Consider the following 23,122-nt stretch of genomic DNA (forward strand, 5'->3'; position numbering starts at 1 on the left):
TTAACTCTTTCCTTTCCCTAACTTTCCAGTAGACCATTCAGCCTAACGAGTCCACATTAGCCCTATGCTCACCTTGTGTGCATTGCTGTAGGCTACGTTTTCATCCATTGCAACATTCTTGGAGATATTAAATATTAGCTTTGGTGCTGCTGCTAACCTCCTTCTGATACAAATCTGCTACAATAGTATGTTCAGTCTCTGACATTGTAAAAAATGTTAGGGCACATGACTCTCAAACCATGAGGCTTTTAAAATGAAAACTATTTTGGATTACATTAAAAAAAATCTTTGGCTACCAAGCCTTTCACAGAGCACATGCTCATAACTTTCAGATTCTCTTTGAAATCATAGACTTAGAAGTGCAATGACCTCTTAGTGACATATAGACTCATTTACAATCATTGCACTCAAGTGTCTTTAGTGGTAGTAAATGCCATGAAAGTCATGATTAAATTACCAGTGCTCAGAATGCTGTGTCTGCCACTAATAAGACAAACTGTAACTAATTACACTGTAACTAATTACTAATTTTGAGTGTACATAAATTCTTGGCATTGTACAGGATTAGAGCGGTGAAAGAAGGGCTTAGCAGAGCTGCAGCAGGCTGTCAGGGCTCACAGAGTTTTTGGGAGGCATCCAAGTGTGGGCAGTTTGTGGTAAAATGACAAATTAGGGAGGAGGCACTGCAACATGCTGCTGTGTTATAGCATGCTGGCATGAATGAATGATGGTAGGGAAGCAGTAGTTGATGAAGGGTCAAAGGGAGAGAGCAAGCATTTTCCAAAAGGTCAGTTAATCAAGAAAAATTTGCATAATTTAACATCTGAATGTTGATATTTATCCAAACTAAATTAAATAGTGGAACCTCCTGTAGTCAGCCCACCACAAGCTCAAATCCCTTTCTATGCTATCATAGATGGCTCCATGGCAACAAAGTGCGATGTTGCAAACAAATTGATGGCTTTAGGTGGGAATAAGCAGAATTCATACTTTTAAGGCAATAAAAGATGTAGGTAAGTATAGGTTTAGAAACACAGGCTTTTTCTCAGAATTTTTCTCAAAGTTAATGTTCCAAATTTTGCAGAAGCCATCTTTCAACTATATTAAATAGAAACTAGTTTTTATGTATAATGCTTTCTTGTTCTTAAAGGTGCTGATTAAAAATAGATCACCTCTATTTGCCTACCTTTTCCTGAGTGCATAATATTCCTGTGTGTTTTCATCTGTAGCTTATTCCATGTAATGAATAGTTGAAACCCTGTAACACTCAAAACTTTATTGTCATAAGAAGGAAAATGTAAAGGATCATCTTTTCATGCTCGTATTACTGGGCACTTCTTTTTGGCTCCTAAAGTTGCTGAGAGGCAGCTGGAAAGATGTTTGAGCTTCTACCACTATGGAAACATTTTAACTTATTTTCATACTGGCAAAAGTATCTTTTTCCCCCAAAGGATTCATGGGGGACTTCCAGTTTCATGTTGACCACCTCTCTGTTTCTTCACCTGTCCCTCAATTTCTTTTCTAAGCTGTTTTCTTTTGAGAGGGAAGAAGTCTTTCTTCTCGTCTTCTGTCTCATCACTAATATTCAGTGTCTTCCACACATTTGCCCAGGCCTAAGAGATGCAGCATTAAGACCAATGACTTGGAAAATATTGAAGGTCACTGAAGAGAACTGACTGCAGTTCTGGAGTGCTCCTTGTTTGGAAGAGAAAGTGAGCACTGGGATGCTTTACTCCAGCTCCCACTGCTTCCAGGTACCTTCTTGGGTGTCCAATGGACATCTGGCTCTTAAGAGGAGGTGTATGACGGTGCCAGCCCATGCCTAGGGCAGTGAAGTGGCAGTTCAAATTAGAGCCTTTGAGTAAAGGGTGTGAAAGACCAGCCAAATGGGGGGAACTCTGAAAGATCTGAAAGATCCTTACATAAACAAACCTATAAATTCACTTCTGCTTGCTGCCCCACAAAATCTTTGGATGGATGTTTTGAGGCACACAACTAGGATGGCATAGACAGTCATATAATTCATTGTATTGCAGCACTGTCTCCGCTACTTTCCTTTTTCCCACCTCTTTTTCAGCTTTTTACCTAAACATCTCCTTCCACTGCTCCAACCCCATTTTCTTGTTTCTTTAACCCATGCAAAAAAATCTGTCTGACATGCATAATGCGGTGCGTGATTCCTGGATATATTCTTATAAGTGTATCTGAACCTTGTGCTTTGCATGGTTCTGTATCTTTACTATGCCAGAACGATATATTGCACATGATGTATAGCAACGAGCATTGAAGTGTGTATGGGTTCTCTTTTTTTTTTTGAGAAAACAGCAAAAGATACACTCTAGGAGAACAGTAAATCTGTGTGGCAGTCCTAAGCCCTGAATGTGTTTATTTTGCCTACAAAGAACAACAGTAGTGACATCCAAACCACCAGAAACTGGAGATGAATATAAATATATTAAATGGCCATGACAATTTTGTAATGTAGTTTAACCTCTCTGAGGAATGTAAATATGTTTTTCTTTTTTTTCAAATTCCAAGAGAACTAAAGCTGTGTATATGACAGAGTTCATTTTCATTTGAGCATAAAGGAAGCACTTTTCTTGGTAAAAGGAACATAGTTTTCTGAGAGAGTATAAAAGTAAGAATGAAAAGAGCACCATTGTTTTATTTAAATCTCCCTTAGAAAATATGTTATTTCTTCAAAATTTAAGTGCAATTCCTATAAAAAAAATAATTAGTACTCTACACTAAGCTTCTCATGAGTCTCAACATTTCATTTTGTATTAATATTATTCCACAATAAAAGCCACAATATTGGAGTTCTGTTTTACTTGTTTTGGGCCAGACCTTATAGACAAGGCTGCTCTGCCTTCTAAATTTGCAGCATATGCAGCTCTAACTTTTGGTGAAATGGCTTCAGAATACTGGTGGAGATGAGTTGGTGGACTAGTGAAGACAAAACCAAGATTTTCCATCCCACAGTTTCAATTTTTCCATCCACAAATTGATTCGTCTGCCAGAATGGATTATTGAGGAACCAACACAAGAAAAATGCCAAAAAATGAGGCAGAGACCCTCACACTCATACCTAGGAGTTCTACACTGTATTTGCAGGCATTTTCCCTTTGTTTATAGAAGCTAATGGAAATGGGTCATGGAAGTTCATTATAGTGAGGGTAGAGATGTTACAAGTTTACAGGTTTGTTTGGTGTATTTTTTGTCTTTTGTTTTTTTTCCTTTTAGCTTTTCACAGTAGTTCTCAAGCAAACACAGAGCCTCACTGTCTAGATATAATCTTGCCTTTTGCTTATCTGCCTAAAGGAACTATTCCCCCATCTTTAAGCCCAGGCAAGTTTCTGTTTCTCTTACTGTTAACTACATAGTTAAGTGAACTAGTGATACAGCCTGAGACAATGAGTATTGTCCTGGAACTTTCAAATTGGTGCTGATATTTGTCCACCAAAACATAGTTTAGCACATCACAGCTGGGACAGAGATGAAGCATGAGTTAATCAGGATGAAGTAGAAAGAAAGATGTTCTCATGAACTTTCTAAAAGTCAAGTTAATGAGGGGAAATGAAGAAACCTCTTAACCAGTCAAACATTCCTGAAATTGAAATTCAAGAACAATAATAGCAATAATCCAATTGCAACGCTGGAAACTTGAACCTGATTGTTTTGTTTTAATTTGTTTTATTTTCCCAGACTTTCACTTCCTTTTGTTGTTTGCTTTTGGTTTCCCTCCCACATCAACTCTTTTCTCATTTCAAAAGAGACTTATTTTTGGTAACACAAATTTTCTTTTCATAGAAAACAATTTCAGATAAGTCTGCTACAGTGTCAAATGATAAATCACTATTTTTATGAAGATAGGTTTCAAAAGCTCCATGCACTGTGGTTGGGAATTAATTTTCTTTTACTATATAAGGAATTAAAGAACAAAAGCCTGCAAATATAAGGCAGAAGAAAGGTAGAGGCAGAGGGCATAGACTTTTTTCCCTTCTGCATGTTCTGTACATTAACAATTTAGGAATAATAAAGATTGCCAAACTAATTTCACTGGGAGGGCAGTCTAAAGGGTGTTTTGTATGAACCTGAACCTGTAATCACTGAAGTTCCCTAAATATTTTGCTTCACAGTGAGAGCAGGATCTGCAGATTGCCTACACCAAGCGTTAAGAACCAGTTCTACAATCCATTAAATTCACTATCCATGGATCAGTAAGCTCTTCTGTGTGATTCACAGCAGCAGTAGAACTTAGATCAGGCTTACTTCACTCCAGAACTGAACTGTAGCAAACTGAGCTTAATTTTTTGTACTTCAGCTCTGTATTAGGCTGGCAAAGTGTATCTAACCCAATATCTCAAACTCTCTCTGGGCCATTTTTTGTTTTTTTTAATGCACTCGTGAAAGTCTAGACTAATTGTAGAATTGTAGTAACAGTAGTGGAGTTACTCATATTATATCATGTAACTATGCAGGCTGGTGGACTGAAGCCTGGGGAAGAAGAGCCATTGCTCCCCAGAGTCAGGAGAAACAGTCTTCCCGTGGGTGCTGAGGGCAATGGTGAAAACAGAGGGGGGGGTGGATAAAGTGGGCCAATACATAGGCAGAAACAAGTCCAACTTTCACACAGCTTGGCAACAGCATATGACACTTATATTAAAAACAGTTCTGTTGTAAAGTTGCGGGAATTATATGATGTCATTCATAATCAGGTTCCAAAAAGCATAGGCAAACAATTTCCAGAGAGCCTGGGGTGAGGGTTTGCAGTGTGATCTGTGGCTGCAGCCTGCAGCCTGGCCTGAAGAAAAGCTGCACAAAGAATTCTGAGAATTATTTTAAAAAAAACAAAACATGTCAACTGTGGCATGGCTGCTGAATGGATGCCTGTCAGTGCCTCCCTTCTCAAAAGCTGAAATACTGCCAGAGGCATCTGCAACGAATGGCTCAGCCAGCCATAGTAGCAGCAGAGCAGGAGTCCAGCCAACAGAGTGCATGTTAAAGCAATGTGGTGAATCTGGTTAATTTAAATAACTGTAAAGATCATGGCCAGCAAGAATGATTAGGAGCAAATACAATTTGCAGGAATACCAGAAAACTCAGCTAGAGACGATTGGTGGGGAGCTAGTAAAGGAGAGCAACCACCAGCAGCAGCTTTGAGCAGGAATAGCAAATAGTTTATCATGATGGGAGCCATGCAGTGAGGCTTTCCCTCCCTGAAGACTCAAATGGGGCATGCTGCTGAGGGCCTCTAAAACTTGGCCTCTTCCTTTCCTCAGGGCAGCCAGCAGCGAGTGAGCCATAAGAGGGAAAGGGAGGAGCAAACAGCTGCCATCATGCAGTTTTCAGAGAAGGACTTGGCTTTGGACAACTGCCAGAGAGCTTTGTTGAGGTTAATGATAATTTGCAATTTGTCAATTGTTACTGCATTTTTTTTTCTTCCCTTCTGCCCTCTGTAAACCCAAAGAGCTCTTACTTGTTTAAGTCCATCTGTTGAACTCACTGCCTCACTGAACACCCAGATGATTTAATTTCATAGGTCTTTGACTGGAAGCTCAAGCCAATGACTTTTTAGTAAGGATTTCTTGAGAGATGAAGACTGTCAAAGGTGAATGGGGAAGAGAAACAGCAGAGGAATGGGGATTTTAGATGTGAGTGCTATGCAGACTGTGGGAGTAAGGCAGCTTTGGAGGTTCTTGCTGGTGTCACAGTAACCATGAATTGGTAATTCATAGGTGTGGATTTGGGTAGATGTGTGCATGATTAAGAGATTTGTGAGACAGACACAGTATGGTTATATTTAATTTATTTTCTGAATGAGCAATGATTGGTTTCTGGTGACTGATGACACTTTGTCTTGAATGTTTCTGACTGTTCTCAGTTATATTTCAGGCAAAAGGAGTACTTGCTTCTCCATGGGAGTGTGGGAACAGCAAGCATGCAAAATAGTTCCATGGCATACAGAAGTCAGGTCTTCTATGGCACAAAATGGAGCATATATTTTGTATAGCCTGTGATATTAAAAAAGGTTAAGGTAAGGTTAAGGTTAAGCACAGATGTTAAAATATGCAAGACTGCAAAATTTTACAGCATAAATATGATAATTGTGAATAAAATTTGATTCATGGTATGTCCACCATGAAGACCACAAGCACTCTACACAGTACACATTGATGGTCTCTGACATTTTTCTGCTTTATTCCAGAGGGGTCTGTTTTCAACAGAGAGGAAGTGGAAGGTCACTTATATTGGATTGCTGTGGTCTTGTCTTGATCTAAACTTTAATACCCTCTCACTGAGACCACATAAATGTTGCTTGCAGGAAGTAAAACCTGCAGTAATGAAACGGCAAGTTAATGTGGATTTCTGCTCAGCTCACAAGTAGAAATTACTTCAGTAATCTCATCGCAGTCCCAAGTGGACATTGTCTCCATCAGAAACAATTTCAGTTTGAAATGTTTTAAAAATTATGTGAAGACGACAACCAAGATTGGAACAGCATGCATTTAGGAAATAAGATGTTGCTTTGATTAAAATTTATGGTGGAATAATATTGTATAAAATACAGTTATTCCAAGGAAAGACAGAAAGAGGTTTTAAAATAAGTTAAGCTCATTGCTTCTCCTTGTCACGTATAAATATGTTTCATTTAAACACAGGTAATTTATACCCTCTGCTGGATTAAATTAATGAAGGTCATTTGGTTTAGATCAATTTAGCTTCATTGATTTCAGTGAAGCTGCACTAACAGTACACTAGCTGTCTGTGTGGGTATATATATGAATCACTCATACCAAAATTGAAACCTTTTTAGTAAAGATATGCAAAATACATCAACATTAGTATCTTTTCTCATTAAAGACCCAGTCCTTTGCAATCTGACTCTGTAGGACTGTTGCCAGTACTTTCAGTGGATCTGAGATTAAATCCTGTGAGGCAGGTGGTCAGCCAACTATCCAGCTGAAATCCCTATGCATGGCAGTGAGGTGTGTGTGTGGGCTGGTGGGTGAGACCTGTGCTCCTGCTGGGGCTGCTGCTGGGCAAAAGCCTGCCTAGCACATGGCTTCCCAGGTTGAGCTTCTCCATCCCTTCCTTGTCCACTGTCTCCCAGCATCCTGCCTGCAATGAAGTCACTGGCCCTAGACGACAACATTTAGGTTTTGTTTTTTAATGTTATGTAAAGCCAAGACACTTTAATATGAAACACGAGTGTTAGGTGTCTCCTCTGTATTGTGCCCAAGCCAAATTCAAACCTTGGCAGTGGGTACATGATACTTATAATGCTGTGAATTTTGTGGAAGCATGTATATATACACTCCCCTACTTACAGAGGGCACATCTTAAACCCTTGCATATATTTTCCAGCCCAGTCCAACAGAGAAAGTCATTTCAAGAATCAAATGGCTGACAAAGCACAAATCATACTGAAACTTGTCTTCTGAAAGTAGCTGTCAGCTGTTAAATGCATCCACTGATCATATTAGGTTCAACACTACAACTGGAAAATGAGTTTCTAAATTATTACTGTTTGAGTTAAATTTTTTACTTGGAACAGGAACAGCTTCCTTCTGAACATAACACAAAACTGTAAAACTATTCTAAAACAGGAAGCTAACCTGTAAAGTCCCAATAGGCTTTTACTTACAGAAAACTACAGCTAAGCTACATAAATAATACATTTTTTTTCCCTCGGAGCGGTGGGGGATGATATATAGCATGTGTGCTCACAAGTAAATCTTAAATGCCTAATCTGAAATAAAGTAGTGATCCTGTTTCCTCTTGGTAACTGAGCTCTGGGATTTAGAGGAAAAGCCCACTCATCATCATTATTATTATTACTATTATTATTATTATATACACAAGGATATTTCTGCGATAGCAGTCATCATGCACATCTTAAATAATAATGGCTATAATCTGACCCAAATACAGTAAGGAGAGAGGTGTGTGAATCCAGTAAGGATTTACTTTTGATGTACACGAGATGTTAAAAAGTGCTTTTGAGACTAAGCCTCATATTAAAAAGTCTTTTTTTACGTTGCAGAAAAAAGGAAAGACCAGGGAGAAAACATAGTAGCATAGACATAAGAATAGAGACTTTCTGGGTTTTATATCAGCGTGTGACTCGGTTTGTATTTAAATCTATATCCTAGTTTGTGTCAATTATAGTATGTCGTCTAGAGCAAAAGAGTTACTATCTGAGGAGAGGCATGAAAGTAGGGCTAGAGGCAGTTAGCTTCCACATTTTGGGTAAAAACATTAGAAGCTAAGGTATACCATGAAAATGTATATGCATTAGATATCTTGGAGATAAATCTGTCTGAGGATTTAGTTAAAGAATTAACTGTCTTCAAAAGAAGATGTCTCAAATATTCAGCAGCCATCTCATCCTTATTAAGCTGTTGGGTTTCTGACTATGCTAACAAAGTATCAGTATACTTTGCTAGAATATTTGTATGGTATTCCCAAGAATGTGAGGTTTATTTCTTCTTGGTTTTGCAGTGCAAGCATATGCTATTTTCTATAGTAATTTTTATCAGCTTTTTTCTACCACATAGAAAGACAACCCTGCTTAAATCAGAAATACTTAACTGGCTTATTTTTTTTTACCATCTGTAAGGAAAATCAGATTCAGACCATTGTTAAACCTACTGTTAATTCTTGAATCTTTGAACACATGCAACTCAACCTGAACTTGATTCAGTAACCAACGAACAGCTGCAGGTAGAAATGGAAGATGGTTTGTCCCTGGGCTGAGTTTCCTAAATACTGAATGCTTAATGCTCAAATACATCACATAGCTGCAGGCCAGCCTGGAAGGAACCAAGATGTGTTTTACCAAGATAGGCAGGAATGGAAGGATTGTCCAAAAAAGCTGGAGAAAGGATAAAAATACTATTTGTAAAATTTCTTTAGAAGTGAGGAGCATCTGTCAGCAACCTCCAGTACTGAATTTACTGTCTGTGTATGTTCAACAAAAGGAAATTGTCAAGAGGTTCCAAATTCTTTTACTTTTCTAATGACAAAATGTCATATTTTTTTTGATTCAGATTCAACAAGCAGTTCTTCCATGAGGTAAAGCCTGAATTGTCCGGTTTTTGTTGTTGATACATTTGTTTGTACTGAAGGATGGTTTTGTTATGGCTGCACATGATGTTCCTTTTCTGTTTCAAACAGCAAACTGTTACTGCATTTCTTTCCATATGGAGCTGGATTTCAGTGCCAGTGAAATAATCACAATGCAGCCACCACCTAAGCCTCTTCTATATCCTGATTAAGTCAATTCCCATAGCACCCAGCACCTCAGTAGTTTGCAAAGTGCTTTGGGGCCAGAGAAATAACAACATAGGAATGTATGTCACCATCTTACTGAGGACACATTTATAAACTGGCATGAGAGAATGTAGATTCAAATACAAATATTTTTTTATACTAAGCACAGAAGTAATTTAAGCATGATTAAAAAAGGCAGAGGTTTAACTGTGTTTCCAGAAATCGAAAGATCATCCAGCTTAACTATTACAGCATGAAACCTATAATCAAAAATAGATGAATTGAGAAGATTGACTGATCTTGTGGTGCTTTTATAGCAACTCACAGACACACAAATCATTTCACTCGTGTTACAAGCATACAACTTGGTAATCATTACATGCAAGCCTCAGAGGCTGATTACCACATTTCCATAGAAGTTAATGTCTTCTGCAGAAGGCAAACTGTTAAAGTCAATTACTCAGAGTCGGTAGAAACTGTATTTTCTTTTGAAGATGTAGGGGTAAAGTCTGACACTCCTTACTACTAAACTAATCTGATCTGCAAAGAAATCTCTGCGCTGTTGAGCAAAGGATGAGAGCATAGTATTACACTTCAGTCTATACACTATAGTATTACACTATAGTCACAAGACATCAAAACAGACTTGAAAAGCATATTATGCCACTTCTGGAGTGGAACAGAAATTCTCAAATGAAACCTTATGTATCAGAAAACATGAACTGAGAGAAACCAGAACTTTTGCTATACTGCATCTATTTAGCTGGCAAAACCAACAGCAGCTGCAATCGTTGTCTTGAGGCCCTAGACAGAATATCTGGTCAAAAATCCATCTGAAAACAAACACAGTATGGGAGACTGAAGGGCCAGGTAGGAGTTCTTTGATCATTTAATGAAGTAGGATGATCTAATAATGACAAAAATACCTTGCCCCAAACCAGACAAAGCAGAGCCTTTTCCTGAGCTGCGTGTAACCTTACACAAGTCCCCTACCCGCTGCGTAGTCAGCTCACAAATGAAGTGACTCTTTTTATGTTGTGAATTAGGTTTCCTTCTGATAGGAAGAGAAAAAATACCAGACCTGGAATTTTTTCACCAAGTGAAATTCCTGTTTTCTGAACACTTCTGGTGCTTCCCTGAATGATTTAATTACACTGGAGTTTTTCATAAAGATCAGAAAATCACAGAACTGTTGGCTATAAGAGACTTCAGGAGCTCGTCTTATCTACTTGCTTCTCTGACAGCATCAGTTTTGTCTTTGCTATTCCTTACAGATGTTGGAAATGTTCCTAAACATTCCTGATGCTGAAGAGCCCACTGCATGCTCAGTTTTTTTGTTATACTTTTAACCCATCTTTTTCCTGTTACAGCTCAAGACCACTACTTCTTAACCTATCTGTTAGTAACCAACAAGCATGTTTAAAGGAATTTAGGTTTTCGTTCATATTTATATTCCTGGCATAAAAAATATAGCCCAATAAATGTTCTCTGCCAGTTAAATCCTGGTTTGAGTTATGTATTAGGACTTTCTACTTCTGAAGTTTACTTCCTGTGTCTCTTGCATTGGAATGAAGGCATTTCTGATTAGCAGCTGCTGCACTATTAGAGTTTCTCTCTCTTGATTCTGTTGTGCAAAATTTTGTCCCACTACCTTTTAAGCTTCTGTCCTGTTTATACTCACCTGGAAGAATTTGCTCCCTTTCTCCTCATCCTAGTTTAAAACATTCCTCATTGCGTTTGCAAGTATGCAAAAATACTCTTCCTCATCTTCTCACTCAGTAGTTCACAGAATATTATCCCATGGTTAAAGAAAGCAAAGCCCTGCTGCTGACATTATTGGCATGGCCATATTTACCCTCAGGCTGTGTTTGTCCCTGTTTGAACCCTGAGTTTTTTCCTGGGAGTGCTGATGAGAGTAACCCTTGCCACTGCCAGAGCGCTGTAGTTGCTTGCGGTCTGCTTAGGCTCACTCTGGCCAAGGCATTTCTCTTTGCATGAAAGAGAACACGTATCAGCAGCCCAGATGTGCCTTTTTAGGCTGTCAATAACATTTTGAATACCAATAATCACTGCTGGGAGACAGATGGGTCTTTTCACTGCCAGCAGGGGGAAGTCACCAACTACTTTTACATTTTGGTTTTCCTCCTGAGAATAAGGGTAATGAATCTCCCAGTATTTCAGGTTTGTGCCTTTTCTTCCTCTACCATTGGCGTTGCATCTTCCTGTGCTACCCGAGCTGCATATTTATTTCTGGAAGAATTAAAAAGGAACAGGACCCCTCCTCTGAAGAAGCAAAGTAGTCATTACTAGGTGGTGTGACTGTAGCCTTGCCTAAACTTTTGCTTTGTGGCTGACTTTTAGGCTGTGTTCAAGCTTGAAATGGTGACTAAAAAGGTTTGTGGTATCTCCTTGCAAATGGACTCGATTCCTGTTTTTGTCTTCTGTTCTGGGGAAAGCAAGGATCAAGTACTTGGTTCTTATCCTTTATCCACAGACCATGTACTGCTCCCATAGTACAGAGTGTTCAGCTGGGAAAATACAAATGCTTCTGGGTGTTCATATATAATTTAAAAAGTTATTAGTGAAACATTGCCACTTCAAAGTTTAGGTAGCAAAATAGGGATACATAAAATAAGTGCTAGCTCATGCAAATTTTTATTATTTTTTTCTTATTGGCTTTTTCACATCAAATACATCCCGATGGCATTCTTATACATGTAAACAGTACTGATTTATTGCAGAACAATACTTGCCAGGAGACTAAGCTAGCTAAATAGCGCTGGCAATGTACTGAAGATCTGTGTGAGAATAAACATGAAAAATTTACTGCATATTTGCAACAGTCCATCATTGTTGATCATGAGTGTTCACATAGTTATGAGGTTATTCATCAGATTATTAATTTTCCACACATAATTATAAATTGTCTGAAAATTTATCCCAGAAATAATTTTTACAACTTGCATTTTTAAAAGTAGGTATTCTCACCCATTCACTCAAAAAGCATAAAGACTAGTATGTGATTGAAGTGATAAGTCACACTTCACTAGAAATCAACTGATTTGGTTTTATGAGTCAAGAAACCTGAAAGCTAAATGAGTTTGCAACAAGCATTGTTTGAAAGTTAAGCACACAAAATACATCACTATATCGATCTCCAGCAAGAAAGGATTTGCTAACACGAAAAACAGCACTGACTTTTTTTCCTTGATGTGGTCATTATTAATAATTACATTTAATCTTTTGCCATGTTGTATTTTTGATGTTGACAGCGGAGTTGGGATTAGTACTTCTAAGCTGTTTTTCAGTTTTTCCTCTATAGAATGTTTTTCAGTAGTGGTATAAGAATGCTTGCAAAATAAACACCCAATAAGAAAAGCAGTTTGTGACAATATGTTTCAAATCTTAATCGAGCAAAATCAGGCAGTTGAGGGGGGAATTTCATCTTTTGTTATGGTCCTGTTTACTTGAGAGTACATGGCACTGGTAAATCTACTTGATTGCTGTGGCAGTATTTTCACAGTGGAAGAATATAGTTTTATTTATTAAAAGAATACAGTTTTCAGAGCAGTACAGAAAGGGTAAAAGGAAGTGCAGAAAACATTTTTTTCATTATATTCAGAGTTGTCTGTTGTCTTGGAGATCCAGCCTCATGACACAAGTTCATGGAAATGTAGGTGGGGGTTCACCCTTTTCATCTGTTTGCTTGTGTGGAAAAAAAGAGTTGCTATGTCATGCAGTACAGCTTCTCTTGAACATTTATATAAACCACGTGCCGGGTTATTCCTAAACTCTAAATGCTAGCATGCAAAATATTAAAGCTCTGAAGGCAATCAGCATACAGGGACTCTGTTATTACAGTGCTTATACAGCTAATGTTTCTAAATCCATCTCCTTGGAGCAAAGTTTTTAGGCATATACTTAACTGCACCTACACAAATAATCCAAGGCTATGAAGCTCATATATGTGTTTACAGATAAGTACCTTTTAAAAGGTATTTATCTCAAAGCAATTTTCCTGCTGCAGAGTAGTGGGTGATTCAGTTCAAGAACTAAAACGCAAAGTTTTAGAACTGACGGACTCCCCATGCTCAAGCCAGGCTCCTGAGACAGGTTGTACCCAGGTGGAGCAAGGACACCAGCCATGCCACAGCCTGGCAGCCCAGGCTCATACAGCACAAAAAGTAAAGATGGTCCTTGTTGTCTCTGAAGGGTCTTCTTGAAAAACAGAGGCAAGCACACCTGCAGGAGGACAGTTCTGGACAGTTTACTCACCTGGCATTGTCTATATTTTTTCTGCTTGATATTGTCACAATCATCTGCGTTGGTTGGGAACAGATTTTGCAATAAGACTTAGGGGCGAGCCCATTCTCAATGTTAAATATAGCACAATCTTTAACTATAGAATTACCTCAGTTTCTGATTCAGAGGAAACAAACAAAGATCAAGCAGGTATTTAATTTCTTATGTGACTGTGACACTCCAGGATAAATGGTGGTGTAAGGCAGAGTAATCAATATTTGTCTTCAATCAATTTCACTTCAGTTTCATCTCCTGTTGAGCACTGCCAGAATAAATGGCTGGTACAGCCAATCTCAAATGTTAGTTTAAATGAGTCACTCATATTGTTTGCATAGTGGATCAGATAATTGTTATTCAGTTTATCAGCATCTTGTCTTTTTTCTTTGAAGCAGCAATGAATATAAATAATTGTTGAGGCAATGCAAGTGGATAATCTCCAGCGTCAGTGTGGCGTGCTTCATACAGCTCACAGGGTTCTTGCTTCATTTTCTGCCAGTGACTTAATCCATGTGTGTCAGATGGACTGCTATTTGCAATGTTTTTGACAATAGGGAATAAATACCAGAAGCAAACATTTTTAGCATCATACAGCTGTGATTTAAATGAAGACTGTGATAATTTTCTTACATTCTTGTGGTTTTTCGTCCTTTGAGTTTAACATGATTCGGAGCTTCCTTGACCAAAAAAAAAAAAAAAAAAAGACAGGAGAAAAAAGGAAAAAAGGGCAGGGCAGGACAGGGAAGGAAGGGAGATTAATTTCGTAAGCCTAAAAGCTAGACAGGCAATATAAGATAAAATACGCTAATAGACCCTACTTTTCCACCAGAAGCTACAGTAACTACACAGAGACATTTTATACTTCTGTAAAAGGGAGCTGAGAGTTGCTGAAGCCCCAGTGGAGAGCAGGAGAGTGGGTTATAACACCTTGCGCTAGCACAAATGCAGGAAGAATATTGTGGCCAGCCTGGTGGCTCAGAGGGGCTGGGCAGAAAGCTACTGAAATTGCTGATGATCACAGGCATCTGGATATTTCACACAATAAATAATACGAATAATAATGGTAAATAGCTGCCTTTGCCCCTTTCCCTGACTGGGCCCCTAACACCTTTCATCACACATACACAATGGGGCATCCCAGTTAGTTTTGGGGATATATTCCTCTTAATACCCTTCCAGCTCAACTTTACAGGGAAGTTGAGCCCCTTCTGGAAGATGAACCTGTATGATATCCCTGAAACCTTCTGCATGTCAACAATTGGTTGGGTACCCCCTTGTCTCTCCTGCTTTGTCTTTGGTGTTACATGGAGCGAAGAAATCTTGTGCTGTGAAGGCACCTCAGTGACATGGGGAATAATCCTTTCCAGCTTTTCCAGAAAGATGATTAGAGTAATCTCTGCAATAGGTCCCAAAACCACATCTCTCTGTTAAACTGAGGGCTGAATAACAAACCTGGGTGTGACAGGGGTTTAGGATGGTGAAAAACACTTCAGGACTTTCTCAAAGGCCAGCAGGAACCAATGAGGTGCCATGCATCCATGATTTAAGTTGTACTTCATCCCCATTTCAAATCCAAAAGAGAGTGAGCATTTAAAAGGAATATCTATTCTTTTTTTCCTATCTGTCTAGAAAGCCTGCTAACATTTAACCCTGTGACATTTATATTTATGTTTCTGTGATGAAATTCTATTAATGAAATACCTTACACAAAACTTGCTTCACTTCAGTATGCTGGGGAGTTTGCAAAAGGTGGCTATTGACTGTGAGTATATGCTTATTTGAGTTTTCTGTAGCAGAACGTTGTGATGACAGTATTTTTTCCTTTGAGAGAAACATAGTCTTTGCTCATGCTCCTTGCAATTGGATTTTAAACATGTAAGGCATGAGTAAGGAACCGAAGATTGTTCTCATAAAATTTGAACCAGCATAAGACATTATTTTAAACATATTGCAATTATATCTACTATTTGTTGTTTACTGTAAGTGTGAAGAAGTCTGTACATGTATAAGTTACTTATAGGAGGAAAAGGACCTGTGCAGTACCCATATAATGCTTGTTTTACAAGGTGCAATTAAAATAAGGCACTGACATCTGCATTGGAAATGAAATGCTCATCTTTTAAAATTCTGTACTGTAATTTCCATAAGCTGGTCAGTGGTGAACGGCTCTCATCTGGAATGCTGACGCGGCCTCTGCTGTCAGACATCTTTCCTAATAAGGTAAATCACACAGTGTTTGGTCAATCAAACTAAATTCAGGGAATGATCTCCAGCTTAAGCTCCTTCTGCCAAAAGACACTAGCAAACCACAGGTTAAAGTTCATGTCTGCCAATAATATATTGCCAATCCAACAAGAAATGTAATCAGGATGTATTTCTTACCTCTGACAAAACTGTATTATTTTTAAATGACAGCTTTTCTTTAGAGCAGTTATCTTCCTGTCATCTGAGAAAGTTTATCTGAAACAGCTGGGAAATAGCCTCACTTTTTTTTCCACAGTTTTTTCTTATTCTTTTTTTTAATAAAAATAATTTCTTAGGTGTAAGAATAAGCACCCTGCTTTTAGTTTGTTAGAAACAAGAGGGAAATGGCATGATTTCTGGATATTGCCTGTCCTTGTAAGTCTGTCCCATTGATTTTATGATATTTCTTGAAACTATTACAGAGCATTCTGCCAAATAGTTGCATTGTGTGCTCTTTTTAAACTTTTACTGGTGGCTTCTATTTAAGCAAGAGTACAAACAGGTGATAAATATTATTATCTATGAGAACATACCCATGTACAAGGTGTGACATTGTGCAGAAATAAATAGTTCAAACGCGGATCATACATAGCATATATATGGGTCAATAGAGGTAGAGATGTATGGGGTATCTGCAGATGCATAAAAGGATGTGAACTAGGCTTTTCTTTGGCTCCTTTCAGGTTAATAACTACCTATCTCTCTGTCTCCCTAAATATCTAATAGCTGATGGTTTTATAGTGCTATGCAGGTTCATACTACTTATGAATTTTCCATATAAAATCAATGTCAATGTGAAGGTGATTACTGAGCTGTTCAAAATCTCTCAGCCTTCTTTCTTCTGAGAGTAAAATCTTTTCATTGGCTGGCTTTGAATTTTCCTAAAACTTGATTTTCACTAAATAAGAAAAGGTCTTTAGCATAATAGGCATAATTTCTGTATTTTTTGGTTTTTTATATTTTTTTTTTCAGAGAGAAAGGTTTCCTGCACCATCCCAACTTGTTAGGTGCTGTATCTTCTCCAGGAGCTTGTGAGCAGTGGCAGAAAGTGGGCAGAGGCACAAGATATCGACTAGAATGTGTCCTTACTGCACTCAGATATTGATACTTGAATTGAGACTATTATTAATATGCCACTAATTAATAACATACTTAACATTACTACAGTGCAATTAATGCAAGGACACTGATTTCCACACCAGAATCACTATGTTTATGATCAAGCAACCAAAATAATTCCTTTGCATGCTAGAGGAAAAAGAAATCTTCTAATATATTAATGCTACTTGTCACCCAACCCTAATGAAAAGGGAAATTCTACTATGAGGCTCCAAACAATTTGATAACAAGAGGCTTTAATGAAATCTGAGAGTGTCAAACCAAATGAGAAATGGAATAGTCTGAAGGGACATCAGTTCAAAAGATTAATGCTTAAGCAGGGCAAAATAGAACTTAATTATGTGCAGAGCTGAGATTTGGTCCATTAGGTTTCCTACTGCGTTATACTGTGGCTGTCTCTGAAAGTCTGAAGAATTATGGGTGGTTTTAATAATTTAAGCAAAAAAGAGATGCCTGGGTACTCAGTTAAATAAATCATGCATGATAAAATACAAAATATTTTTGGTGTTTCTCTTACAGTTTTCACACTACAAGCTACTGAGAATGAGTTCCTGAAACTGGTATATTCAAGAGAATATACCAGAATATGGCTAACTTAGGAAGAAGACAGAAGAAGACATCTGAATATGGAAATTAAGCATTTGTAGTACCTCCTTCTAGGACACAGTACCAAGATGTTTATGGGATCCAGAGCAGGCTAAAGATCTAAAAAACTGTGCATCCTCCTTTTGATCATCAGCCAGGAGGACCAAGCCTATAGTGTGGTTCAGCTGCAATTGCATAGCTCTGTGGTAGCAGGGAGGACACAGCAGGGAAAAGCAGCAAATACTAAGTACTTTGGCAGTCATCTGTTCAAAACATAAGCTTTTTTCTCTGCTTCTGTGGGTTGCACCCCTGAGAAAGGCCCTGGTCTTGTGAATGGATCTGTGCGCAGGGTTCGTGTGAACCTATGTCCAAGTGGTTAAACAGAAACAAATCAGCAACTTTCCTTTGAAATAGAATTTCAATTTTATGTGTCATCTCTGCTACTTGCTTGAGTGTGAAAAAGATCTTACTTCTTCCTCTTGTAGAACAGATGTCAAGAGTAGACCACTTGGTCAATGCTACAGATAGGCAGCTTATTTTCCCACAGGGCTGAAATACGAGGGCAGATGCTGCTCCTTGATAAAAGGAAACTGGTCTTTGGGCCTTTCCAAATGCCTGTAAATGTCTCTTGTCTTTATGAACTATGATCTACACAGAGAAATAAGAAAAAAAACATCTTAAGTAACAAAATATCTGAGAGTATAATCTAATATTCATTTTACATAATTATGGTATAACTATGTTTTCCTTTGAAATTATATGACACATTTGCCAGCTATATAAATACAGATTCAGTTCATATTGTTTACTGTTACTCCTGCATCAAACAGACATTCCAAAACTATCACAAATTTAACACTCGGAATATCTTAACACTGCCGTCATTAAACCTTTGCAGAAGGCAAAATATTCAGTGCAAGGAGGGAATAAGCATGGATCTCTCAAAAAATCTACAGGAATTTAGCAAATACATGACAAAATGTTTTCCTTATGATCAGACACTAAAAATGCATCTAACCAACTTTTCCACAGATCCTTCATCTGTATTAATTTTGCCTGTTATTGGAAAGAGTACTTATTTGTTTTAACAATTACTAAATGCAAAGTTGGATATCTTCTTTACCAAAATATCCATTTGTTTGCATAGCTTGTGGTTTCCTGTCATAGCTGGGAACTCAGTTCAACCCAGGAGAAGCCTTCCAGTCTATATAAATTGGACTGGAACTAGGCTGCACTGGTCGTTGATGGTGAAGAACCAGGCAGACTTTTTGTAGTGAATAGATAAACACTATTAATTAACTATTCACAATTATGATATGTAGCCATCTGCAGACCAGTGTACAATTTAAGATTCACTGTGAGCAGGCAATCAGAAGGACGTTGTGATGTACTGTTTTCCTGTGGCCTTTTATTTTCACATTTGAAGGAGTAAAACTTAATCCCTTTAATTTAATTTTATCCCTATGAATTAATTTAATCCATTTTTTTTTCCTTTTTGGCAAAGAAGGCAGTTTAACTGAGGTGTCCTACATTTTGGGTGGGTTTGCACGTCACAGTTATACTCACGCAACTGTGCCTCTTGCCAAAGAGTCAGATCTGAGCCTCCATCCACCCCATGGCTACAGGATGGCTTTTCCACCTCTCTGCCTAAGCTACTGAGCTTAGGAAGATCATGACCCCACCTGTAGGTTGTTTGGTCTAAGGTGGTTAATTCTCTCCATGTGGGGTGTAGGGAGTACTTGACTCACTGCATGCTGCAGTGCCCAGGAACAGGTCCTGGGTGCAAGAGAAAAGCCAGGTGAGACAAAAGGGTGTGGAAGGGCTGGCTGGTAGTGGCTGTTGCTGCTGGAAGGGGTGGCTGAGGACATAACAGAGAAACTATGGCCAAGCATGAGGCGGAGGAAGGTCCCAGGAAAAGTCATCCCATGAGGATTTCCTTCCCATCTTCCAAGGAGTCATAAACCTAACTCACCAAGTCTCTCCAACTTAAGCCAGTCCCTTTCTCTGCTATTTCCTTTCTTGTGGATGAAGATTTGCCACTTCATCTTGAATCAACCAAGTTCAATTTTGTTCACACTGCTGAGAAACTTTGAGTTGGCTATGAAAAGTCCAATTTTTTTTTCCCCTAACAAAAATACAGTTTCAATGAAGCAGAACGACTTGCCTTTTTTCTTCGTCTAAAAATCTAACTGTCATAAACCTGAAGTGCCTTAAGAATACTTTTTTTAAAACTTTTTAAAAAGAAAATAATTCTGTTATCATTGTGCTTTTTTGCTTTTTTGCTTCCCCCCCCCCCCCCCCCCCCCCCCGAAAAAAGACCCCCTCTTTGGCTTGCTTGGAGCTGTTCAATCCTTTCTACAGACCACAGTCCATCTGACACTGTGTTACATAAACTGCAGACCATAGAGGGAAGAGGCACAAAAAGGGAATACATATTTCTCTGCGATAGTTTTCAGCACATGTTCGCAGTTGTCAGATCTTACCTTCTTTTTATTCCTGCTCCCCTGGAAAAGCCTTTTTGGGAGGTGAGGCATTTGTAAAAGAACAAGAAAGGCAATACCCAGACAGTTAGATATACATCACAACAAGTTGGACCAGACTGTATGTAAATTAAGTGAAGTAATAACCTTTGAAAATGACTGGTAATAACACACATTCTTGGAACAGCCCTGCTGGCTGAAGAGAAATAAATCAACTGAAAAACAAAAGATGACCAGTATGACAAATAGTGTCCAGTCGATCACATTTCTTTCCTCAGGAAAATAGTTCCATTAATGCAAATGTAGGTATAATTTAATATTGAAAACTTCCAGAAGGGTAAAAAGTAAACAAAGGACAAACTGTACCAGGAAAATATGACTGGCTGATTTGACAGCATTACAGGAAAAAGTCAGATTAGGAAAACATTCCATTTGAAGGACCATTACTTAGAATTGATCTGATTCATAGTTTGTTTTTGTTTTGTTTTTCTTTCATAGCATTTAGGTCAAAAGGGATAACTGGAAAATCCAGGCCATCCTCTTGTTTGTGAAGAGACTTGACATTTCACCCAAAAGCTTATGTGTAAAACCCCTTGCTTTTTTTTTTTTTTTTTGGTTGTTGTTGTTGTTGCATTCCCTGAGTTTGGCTGATGTGTATCCAGAATTACATTCAGTCTTGAGCTGAAGAATCAAGGGAGGGCTCTTCTGTCATCTCCCTTGGGAGTTCACCTCAATGGTTTGTCATTTTCACTCAAAAATATCTTCACTGATTTTTTACTTTTGCTGATGACATTGCATAATTAGATCTTTAGTAAGGCACAGCATTTAATACTGGAATCTTTTTATTTAGAAATGGTTTAGAGAATCATGACTGGAATTATTGATAAACTCTGAGATTTTGATGTTTGTTAGGAAAGGCTTGTTTCTGCCTTCCAAGCAACGTTTTTTCTTTCTAAACAAATCTTCTCAAATATTGTGCAACTTCTCCTTCTATTTTCACATCTGATTCTTAAACTCAGGCTACATTTCAGTGAGTTTCACAAGCCATTTGTAAAGTGCAAGTCCAAGGAAATACCTTTGCTCTATGGTCTATGCTTTATTTGGACAAGAATTTATGAAAAAGGGCAGGAAGGGAAGAGGTGGAAGATGGTGTGCTATGCCCAAATTTGTAAGAAGTCTCCTGGCATCTAAGAAGTGGGTTGAAATCCTTGTACTTTATTCACCTGAGAGACTGGGACTCAGGCACCTTGTAGTTCACAGTTCCCTGCTCTAATGATTGGGTTTTATAAAGCAGCTGCCTTGTTTCTGTCTTTTGGAGCTGTTTCAGTTTTCAAACATGATTAAGTAAGCACTGATGATGAGGTTTGATCTTAGCTCTAGCACATGGCAGAGAAGTGCTCCACCTTTCAGCAGCTTGTTCCTCCTTTTTTATAGCAAAAGAAAATAATCTTTGAATTCAGATGTATCATCACACACAATTAAATTATTTCACCTTAGTGAGATATCCCGTGCCACAACGTGGTGTTGGAGTATCCCAGCTGTAAGTCAAAATGTAGTAGTTTAAATGACAACAGAGATAAGATAAACTCATAAATTTCACTTCACACGTAAGATAAGCAAACAAGGCAGCCCTAAAATGACCTTGCAGTCAACAAGGAAGAAGTAACCTCTCAAACTGTCACAACTGCAGCACTTTTGGTTACAGCCCTATGGTTTCATTCTACTACAGAAAATTAAATTTTATGGAAGTTGAAAGGTTTTACAGGACAGTGAATTTGCTTTCACTTAGGTTTACCATACAATTGTTTCTCTACTTAGTTACATTTTCCTTGACATTCTTTTATTCATGCAAAGGGACTAACAAACAGCATATGTAGACACAATTTAAAACCTTGTTTTAAAACTTTTCTACTTCATTTCTCACTTTCTAATGAAGGCATAGTCTTAGAAATAGCTTGGCTCCTGTGAAACTGTGAAATACAGGCACCTGATTCAAATTTAGACTGAATAAGAGTTTATCAGTAATTGATTAATTCTTCATAGCAGCAAATATTTTTCTCATTCATAGCTTATTGTCAGAAGTGCCAGGCACTATACTGAACAATAAGCAATTTCTTTTCTCTCCCCACCCCTCTCCCAGGCGCAGCCTGAGCCCAAATGTTGGCCCCACACTGTTTCAGGGGGGGAAAAGTAATTTTGGATTGAAATGTTACTGCCAAAGCCAATCCCACTAGCAGTCCAATCTTATTTCTAAAAGAGATGTTCTAGCCCGTGTCAAAGTTTCAATGTTTTTGCACATTTTGACAGATGGTATAAAGGTTTCATTTGTGTTCAGTTTACTGTATGTGCACCATATGTTCTGCTTTACTAAACATGCGTTGCTGAGCAAGGTAGAAGGTGGCCTTATCCCGACTGTCATGTTCTGGGTCAGGTAAAAACATCTGGCGGGAGGGGAGGTTGCACCCTCCTGGGGAGCAGCCCTGTATTGGCATGCAGAGAGAAGCCATAGGCTCAGCTAGCATGGAGGTGGCAACGTGCACGCATCAGGGCTGGGAGGGTCCTGGGTCATGGGCAGGATGCAGGCCAACAGCCAGCCTTTGGAGGTGCTTGGAAAAAATCACCTCATGGCTCAGGCGGGGTAATGTGAACACTGACACAACTCAGGAAGGCACTGAAAGTTGCTGGGCTGAGAACAAGTCTGGGGTGAAGGGCCGGTCCTGAATGGTGGAGTACACAGCAGGCAGACTAGTTTTCTAACCTTCTTCCTTGGCCAGAAGAGCCGAGTTTTCTCTGTTTCAAAAGTCTCTGTTTCAAAAGTTATGAGTTAGAGAGGCTTTAAAATATTTTTTTTTTCTTACATTGGTCATTATGAAGAAAAAGTGTCTGTACTGTCAGACACATAAGCAGTCTGTATTTCATGTAACCTACAGGGCTTTAAAAGAATTAAATTCCCTCAGCTAATTCTTACTGAATATAGCCTGAAGTAGGAGGGAGCACACCTAACTAGTTCTAATACCTAATAACACTTTTTTTTTTTTTTTTACAAATAACCACAGGGTAGTAGGTCTGAATAAATAATAAGTCAGGAAAGACCTACTTCTTGTGTTACACATGTGGTC

The sequence above is a fragment of the Phalacrocorax aristotelis genome, chromosome 3, assembly GCF_949628215.1.
Source record: "Phalacrocorax aristotelis chromosome 3, bGulAri2.1, whole genome shotgun sequence".
NCBI lineage: Eukaryota > Metazoa > Chordata > Aves > Suliformes > Phalacrocoracidae > Phalacrocorax > Phalacrocorax aristotelis.